The 8,658-nt window shown below is 58.8% G+C and overlaps 3 pseudogenes; all 3 read left to right on the top strand.

Annotated features, from left to right (window-relative positions):
- The first annotated feature begins 746 nt into the window (after positions 1-746).
- Positions 747-865, top strand: LOC134629927 (5S ribosomal RNA; annotated as a pseudogene).
- Positions 866-3,735: 2,870 nt separating this feature from the next.
- LOC134629926 (5S ribosomal RNA) lies at positions 3,736-3,854 on the top strand (annotated as a pseudogene).
- A 4,003-nt stretch (positions 3,855-7,857) lies between these two features.
- LOC134629982 (5S ribosomal RNA) lies at positions 7,858-7,976 on the top strand (annotated as a pseudogene).
- Positions 7,977-8,658: the final 682 nt, after the last annotated feature.

The following is an 8,658-nucleotide window of genomic DNA, read 5'->3' as shown; positions in this document are numbered from 1 at the left end:
CTTTGTCTGAGGCCATGTACACCACACCAGGGCCTGTGGCTCTGGATGAGTTCGTCTACAACACACCAAGGACTGTGCTGCTGGATGAGGCAATGTTCATCACACCAGGGCCTGTGCGGCTGGCTGAGGCTATGGACACCACACCAGGGCCTGTGGTGCTGGCCGAGGCCAACTACACCAAACAAGGGCCTGTGGCTCTGTCTGAGGCCATCTACACCACACCAGGGCCAGTGCTTCTGGCTGAGGCCATGGACACCACACCAGGGCCTGTGCTGCTGGCTGAGGCCATGGACACCACACCAGGACCTGTGCTGCTGGCTGAGGCCAACTACACCCCACCAGGGCATGTGGCTCTGGATGAGGCCATCTACACCACACCAGGGCCAGTGCTTCTGGCTGAGGCCATGGACACCACAACAGGGCCTGTGCTGTTGGCTGAGGCTATGGACACCACACCAGTGCCTGTGGCTCTGGCTGAGGCCATGTACACCACCCCCGGGCCTTTGATGCTGGCTGAGGCCAACTACACCACACCAGGTCCTGTGGCTCTGGCTGAGGCCATTTACACCACACCAGGGCCTGTGTTGCTGATCAAAGGCTAAAATGAGTCCTTTGGTTAGGGTATTAGGCAAGCATGCAGTTACCATTAACACTGTAGTTAAATTGGAGGCTTGTGTTCGTAACTGCGAGTATTGGCCACCTCACTACTTGATACCATAAATTGACGCTTTGTGCTGACGCCAGCAGCTTACGGCCATACCGCCTTGCTAAAGCCTGATCTCGTCTGATCTCGGAAGCTATGCAAGGTTGGGCTTGGTTAGTACTTGGATGGGAGACTGCCTGGGAATACCAGGTGCTGTAAGAATTTGCTTTTCATGTCACTGAGCTGATTTTGATCCAGAGAAGGAGGGTGTTGGTGTCCATTAATGAGGCCACATTAACGACATTCCTTTTGGCTGTTTTCAGCAATGTCTTGTGCTGCCGGGTGAGGCCATCCGCACCACACCGAGGCCTATTCTGCTAACATAGGTCATCTAAATTACACCAGGGCCTGTGGCCTGCGCTGACGCCGTCTACATTACACCAGGGCCTGTGCTTCTGGCTGAGACCATGGACACCACACCAGGACCTGTGCTGCTGGCTGAGGCTTTGGACACCACCCCAGGGCCTGTGGCTCTGGCTGAGGCCATTTACACCACACAGGGCCTGTGCTTCTGGCTGTGGACCTGTGCAGCCAGCTTAGGCCACCTTCACCACACCAGGGCCTGTGCTTCTGGCTGTGGACCTCTGCAGCCAGGTTAGGCCACCTACACCACACCAGGGCCTGTAGCTCTGGCTGAAGCCGTCTACATCACACCAGGTCCTGTGCTTCTGGTTGTGGACCTGTGCAGCCAGCTTAGGCCACCTACACCACGCCAGGGCCTGTGCTTCTGGCTGTGGACCTGTGCAGCCAGCTTAGGCCACCTACACCACACCAGGGCCTGTGGCTCTGGCTGAGGCCGTCTATATCACACCAGGGCCTGTGCTACTGGCTGAGGCCATGGACACCACACCAAGACCTGTGCTGCTGGCTGAAGCTATGGACACCACACCAGGGCATTTGGCTCTGGCTGAGGCCATGAACACCACACCAGGGCCTGTGGCTCTGGCTGAGGCCAGCTACACCACACCACGGCCAGTGCATCTGGCTGAGGCTATGGACACCACACCAGGGCCTGTAGTGCTGGCTGTGGACCTGTGCAGCCAGCTTAGGCCACCTACACCACACCATGGCCTGTGGCTCTGGCTGAAGCAGTCTACATCACACCAGGGCCTGTGCTACTGGCTGAGACCATGCACACCACAAAGGGCCTGTGGTGCTGACTGAGGCAACCTACACCACAACAGGGCCTGTGGCTCCTGATGAGGCCATCTACAACACACCAAGGGCCTGTGTCTCTGGCTGAGACCATCTACACCACACCAGGGCCTGTGCCTCTAGCTGAGGCCATGTACACCACACCAGGGCCTGTGCTGCTGGCTGTGGACCTGTGCAGCCAGCTTAGGCCACCTACACCACACCAGGGCCTGTGCTACTGGCTGAGGCCATGGACACCACACCAGGACCTGTGCTGCTGGCTGAGGCTATGGACACCACCCCAGAGCCTTTGGATCTGGCTGAGGCCATGTACACCACACACGGCCTGTGGCTCTGGATGAGGCCGTCTACAACACACCAAGGGCTGTACTACTGGATGAGGCCATGTTTATCACCCCAGGGCCTGTGCTGCTGGCTGAGGCCAACTACACCACACAAGGGCCTGTGTCTCTGGCTGAGATCATCTACACCACACCAGGGCCTGTGCCTCTAGCTGAGGCCATGTACACCACACCAGGGCTTGTGCTGCTGGCTGTGGACCTGTGCGGCCAGCTTAGGCCACCTACACCACACCAGGGCCTGTGCTACTGGCTGAGGCTATGGACACCACACCAGTGCCTGTGGCTCTGGCTGAGGCCATGTACACCACCCCCGGGCCTTTGATGCTGGCTGAGGTCATGAACACCACACCAGGTCCTGTGGCTCTGGCTGAGGCCATCTACATCACACCAGGGCCAGTGTTTCTGGCTGAGGCGATGGACACCACACCAGGACCTGTGCTGCTGGCTGAGGCCAACTACACCACACCAGGAGCTGTGCTGCTGGCTGAGCTATGGACACCACACCAGGGCCTGTGCTGCTTGCTGTGGGCCTGTAGCTCTGGCTTAGGCCATGAACACCACACCAAGGTCTGTGGCTCTGGCTGAGGCAATCTACAACACAACATGGCCAGTGCTTCCGGATGTGGACCTGTGCAGCCAGCTTAGGACACCTACACCACACCAAGGCCTGTGGCTCTGTCTGAGGCCGTCTACACCACACCAGGACCTGTGCTACTGGCTGAGGCCATGGACACCTCTTCAGGGCCTGTGGCTTTGTCTGAGGCCATGGACACCTCTTCAGGGCCTGTGGCTTTGTCTGAGGCCATGTACAGCACACCAGGGCCTGTGGCTCTGGATGAGTTCGTCTACAACACACCAAGGACTGTGCTGCTGGATGAGGCAATGTTCATCACACCAGGGCCTGTGCGGCTGGCTGAGGCTATGGACACCACACCAGGGCCTGTGGTGCTGGCTGAGGCCAACTACACCAAACAAGGGCCTGTGGCTCTGTCTGAGGCCATCTACACCACACCAGGGCCAGTGCTTCTGGCTGAGGCCATGGACACCACACCAGGGCCTGTGCTGCTGGCTGAGGCCATGGACACCACACCAGGACCTGTGCTGCTGGCTGAGGCCAACTACACCCCACCAGGGCATGTGGCTCTGTCTGAGGCCATCTACACCACACCAGGGCCAGTGCTTCTGGCTGAGGCCATGGACACCTCAACAGGGCCTGTGCTGTTGGCTGAGGCTATGGACACCACACCAGTGCCTGTGGCTCTGGCTGAGGCCATGTACACCACCCCCGGGCCTTTGATGCTGGCTGAGGCCAACTACACCACACCAGGTCCTGTGGCTCTGGCTGAGGCCATTTACACCACACCAGGGCCTGTGTTGCTGATCAAAGGCTAAAATGAGTCCTTTGGTTAGGGTATTAGGCAAGCATGCAGTTACCATTAACACTGTAGTTAAATTGGAGGCTTGTGTTCGTAACTGCGAGTATTGGCCACCTCACTACTTGATACCATAAATTGACGCTTTGTGCTGACGCCAGCAGCTTACGGCCATACCGCCTTGCTAAAGCCTGATCTCGTCTGATCTCGGAAGCTATGCAAGGTTGGGCTTGGTTAGTACTTGGATGGGAGACTGCCTGGGAATACCAGGTGCTGTAAGAATTTGCTTTTCATGTCACTGAGCTGATTTTGATCCAGAGAAGGAGGGTGTTGGTGTCCATTAATGAGGCCACATTAACGACATTCCTTTTGGCTGTTTTCAGCAATGTCTTGTGCTGCCGGGTGAGGCCATCCGCACCACACCGAGGCCTATTCTGCTAACATAGGTCATCTAAATTACACCAGGGCCTGTGGCCTGCGCTGACGCCGTCTACATTACACCAGGGCCTGTGCTTCTGGCTGAGACCATGGACACCACACCAGGACCTGTGCTGCTGGCTGAGGCTTTGGACACCACCCCAGGGCCTGTGGCTCTGGCTGAGGCCATTTACACCACACAGGGCCTGTGCTTCTGGCTGTGGACCTGTGCAGCCAGCTTAGGCCACCTTCACCACACCAGGGCCTGTGCTTCTGGCTGTGGACCTCTGCAGCCAGGTTAGGCCACCTACACCACACCAGGGCCTGTAGCTCTGGCTGAAGCCGTCTACATCACACCAGGTCCTGTGCTTCTGGTTGTGGACCTGTGCAGCCAGCTTAGGCCACCTACACCACGCCAGGGCCTGTGCTTCTGGCTGTGGACCTGTGCAGCCAGCTTAGGCCACCTACACCACACCAGGGCCTGTGGCTCTGGCTGAGGCCGTCTACATCACACCAGGGCCTGTGCTACTGGCTGAGGCCATGGACACCACACCAAGACCTGTGCTGCTGGCTGAAGCTATGGACACCACACCAGGGCATTTGGCTCTGGCTGAGGCCATGAACACCACACCAGGGCCTGTGGCTCTGGCTGAGGCCAGCTACACCACACCACGGCCAGTGCATCTGGCTGAGGCTATGGACACCACACCAGGGCCTGTAGTGCTGGCTGTGGACCTGTGCAGCCAGCTTAGGCCACCTACACCACACCATGGCCTGTGGCTCTGGCTGAAGCAGTCTACATCACACCAGGGCCTGTGCTACTGGCTGAGACCATGCACACCACAAAGGGCCTGTGGTGCTGACTGAGGCAACCTACACCACAACAGGGCCTGTGGCTCCTGATGAGGCCATCTACAACACACCAAGGGCCTGTGTCTCTGGCTGAGACCATCTACACCACACCAGGGCCTGTGCCTCTAGCTGAGGCCATGTACACCACACCAGGGCCTGTGCTGCTGGCTGTGGACCTGTGCAGCCAGCTTAGGCCACCTACACCACACCAGGGCCTGTGCTACTGGCTGAGGCCATGGACACCACACCAGGACCTGTGCTGCTGGCTGAGGCTATGGACACCACCCCAGAGCCTTTGGATCTGGCTGAGGCCATGTATACCACACACGGCCTGTGGCTCTGGATGAGGCCGTCTACAACACACCAAGGGCTGTACTACTGGATGAGGCCATGTTTATCACCCCAGGGCCTGTGCTGCTGGCTGAGGCCAACTACACCAAACAAGGGCCTGTGGCTCTGTCTGAGGCCATCTACACCACACCAGGGCCAGTGCTTCTGGCTGAGGCCATGGACACCACACCAGGGCCTGTGCTTCTGGCTGTGGACCTGTGCAGCCAGCTTAGGCCACCTACACCACACCAGGGCCTGTGCTTCTGGCTGTGGACCTGTGCAGCCAGGTTAGGCCACCTACACCACACCAGGGCCTGTGGCTCTGGCTGAAGCCGTCTACATCACACCAGGTCCTGTGCTTCTGGTTGTGGACCTGTGCAGCCAGGTTAGGCCACCTACACCACGCCAGGGCCTGTGCTTCTGGCTGTGGACCTGTGCAGCCAGCTTAGGCCACCTACACCACACCAGGGCCTGTGGCTCTGGCTGAGGCCGTCTACATCACACCAGGGCCTGTGCTACTGGCTGAGGCCATGGACACCACACCAAGACCTGTGCTGCTGGCTGAAGCTATGGACACCACACCAGGGCATTTGGCTCTGGCTGAGGCCATGAACACCACACCAGGGCCTGTGGCTCTGGCTGAGGCCAGCTACACCACACCACGGCCAGTGCATCTGGCTGAGGCCATGGACACCACACCAGGGCCTGTACTGCTGGCTGTGGACCTGTGCAGCCAGCTTAGGCCACCTACACCACACCATGGCCTGTGGCTCTGGCTGAAGCAGTCTACATCACACCAGGGCCTGTGCTACTGGCTGAGGCCATGCACACCACACAGGGCCTGTGCTGCTGACTGAGGCAACCTACACCACAACAGGGCCTGTGGCTCCTGATGAGGCCATCTACAACACACCAAGGGCCTGTGCCTCTAGCTGAGGCCATGTACACCACACCAGGGCCTGTGCTGCTGGCTGTGGACCTGTGCAGCCAGCTTAGGCCACCTACACCACACCAGGGCCTGTGCTACTGGCTGAGGCCATGGACACCACACCAGGACCTGTGCTGCTGGCTGAGGCTATGGACACCACCCCAGAGCCTTTGGATCTGGCTGAGGCCATGTATACCACACACGGCCTGTGGCTCTGGATGAGGCCGTCTACAACACACCAAGGGCTGTACTACTGGATGAGGCCATGTTTATCACCCCAGGGCCTGTGCTGCTGGCTGAGGCCAACTACACCACACAAGGGCCTTTGTCTCTGGCTGAGATCATCTACACCACACCAGGGCCTGTGCCTCTAGCTGAGGCCATGTACACCACACCAGGGCTTGTGCTGCTGGCTGTGGACATGTGCAGCCAGCTTAGGCCACCTACACCACACCAGGGCCTGTGCTACTGGCTGAGGCCAGGGACACCACACCAAGGCCTGTGCTGCTGGCTGAGGCTAGGGACACCACACCAGTGCCTGTGGCTCTGGCTGAGGCCATTTACACCACCCCCGGGCCTTTGATGCTGGCTGAGGTCATGAACACCACACCAGGTCCTGTGGCTCTGGCTGAGGCCATCTACATCACACCAGGGCCAGTGTTTCTGGCTGAGGCGATGGACACCACACCAGGACCTGTGCTGCTGGCTGAGGCCAACTACACCACAACAGGAGCTGTGCTGCTGGCTGAGCTATGGACACCACACCAGGGCCTGTGCTGCTTGCTGTGGGCCTGTAGCTCTGGCTTAGGCCATGAACACCACACCAAGGTCTGTGGCTCTGGCTGAGGCAATCTACAACACAACAGGGCCTGTGCTTCCGGATGTGGACCTGTGCAGCCAGCTTAGGCCACCTACACCACACCAAGGCCTGTGGCTCTGTCTGAGGCCGTCTACACCACACCAGGACCTGTGCTACTGGCTGAGGCCATGGACACCTCTTCAGGGCCTGTGGCTTTGTCTGAGGCCATGTACACCACACCAGGGCCTGTGGCTCTGGATGAGGTCGTCTACAACACACCAAGGACTGTGCTGCTGGATGAGGCAATGTTCATCACACCAGGGCCTGTGCGGCTGGCTGAGGCTATGGACACCACACCAGGGCCTGTGCGGCTGGCTGAGGCCAACTACACCAAACAAGGGCCTGTGGCTCTGTCTGAGGCCATCTACACCACACCAGGGCCAGTGCTTCTGGCTGAGGCCATGGACACCACACCAGGGCCTGTGCTGCTGGCTGAGGCCATGGACACCACACCAGGACCTGTGCTGCTGGCTGAGGCCAACTACACCCCACCAGGGCATGTGGCTCTGTCTGAGGCCATCTACACCACACCAGGGCCAGTGCTTCTGGCTGAGGCCATGGACACCACAACAGGGCCTGTGCTGTTGGCTGAGGCTATGGACACCACACCAGTGCCTGTGGCTCTGGCTGAGGCCATGTACACCACCCCCGGGCCTTTGATGCTGGCTGAGGCCAACTACACCACACCAGGTCCTGTGGCTCTGGCTGAGGCCATTTACACCACACCAGGGCCTGTGTTGCTGATCAAAGGCTAAAATGAGTCCTTTGGTTAGGGTATTAGGCAAGCATGCAGTTACCATTAACACTGTAGTTAAATTGGAGGCTTGTGTTCGTAACTGCGAGTATTGGCCACCTCACTACTTGATACCATAAATTGACGCTTTGTGCTGACGCCAGCAGCTTACGGCCATACCGCCTTGCCAAAGCCTGATCTCGTCTGATCTCGGAAGCTATGCAAGGTTGGGCTTGGTTAGTACTTGGATGGGAGACTGCCTGGGAATACCAGGTGCTGTAAGAATTTGCTTTTCATGTCACTGAGCTGATTTTGATCCAGAGAAGGAGGGTGTTGGTGTCCATTAATGAGGCCACATTAACGACATTCCTTTTGGCTGTTTTCAGCAATGTCTTGTGCTGCCGGGTGAGGCCATCCGCACCACACCGAGGCCTATTCTGCTAACATAGGTCATCTAAATTACACCAGGGCCTGTGGCCTGCGCTGACGCCGTCTACATTACACCAGGGCCTGTGCTTCTGGCTGAGACCATGGACACCACACCAGGACCTGTGCTGCTGGCTGAGGCTTTGGACACCACCCCAGGGCCTGTGGCTCTGGCTGAGGCCATTTACACCACACAGGGCCTGTGCTTCTGGCTGTGGACCTGTGCAGCCAGCTTAGGCCACCTACACCACACCAGGGCCTGTGGCTCTGGCTGAAGCCGTCTACATCACACCAGGTCCTGTGCTTCTGGTTGTGGACCTGTGCAGCCAGGTTAGGCCACCTACACCACGCCAGGGCCTGTGCTTCTGGTTGTGGACCTGTGCAGCCAGCTTAGGCCACCTACACCACACCAGGGCCTGTGGCTCTGGCTGAGGCCGTCTACATCACACCAGGGCCTGTGCTACTGGCTGAGGCCATGGACACCACACCAAGACCTGTGCTGCTGGCTGAAGCTATGGACACCACACCAGGGCATTTGGCT

Source organism: Pelmatolapia mariae, linkage group LG6, assembly GCF_036321145.2.
Source record: "Pelmatolapia mariae isolate MD_Pm_ZW linkage group LG6, Pm_UMD_F_2, whole genome shotgun sequence".
NCBI classification, from domain to species: Eukaryota; Metazoa; Chordata; class Actinopteri; order Cichliformes; family Cichlidae; genus Pelmatolapia; species Pelmatolapia mariae.
Note: the sequence above shows the minus strand (reverse complement) of the source record. Positions and strands in the feature narration are given on the sequence as shown.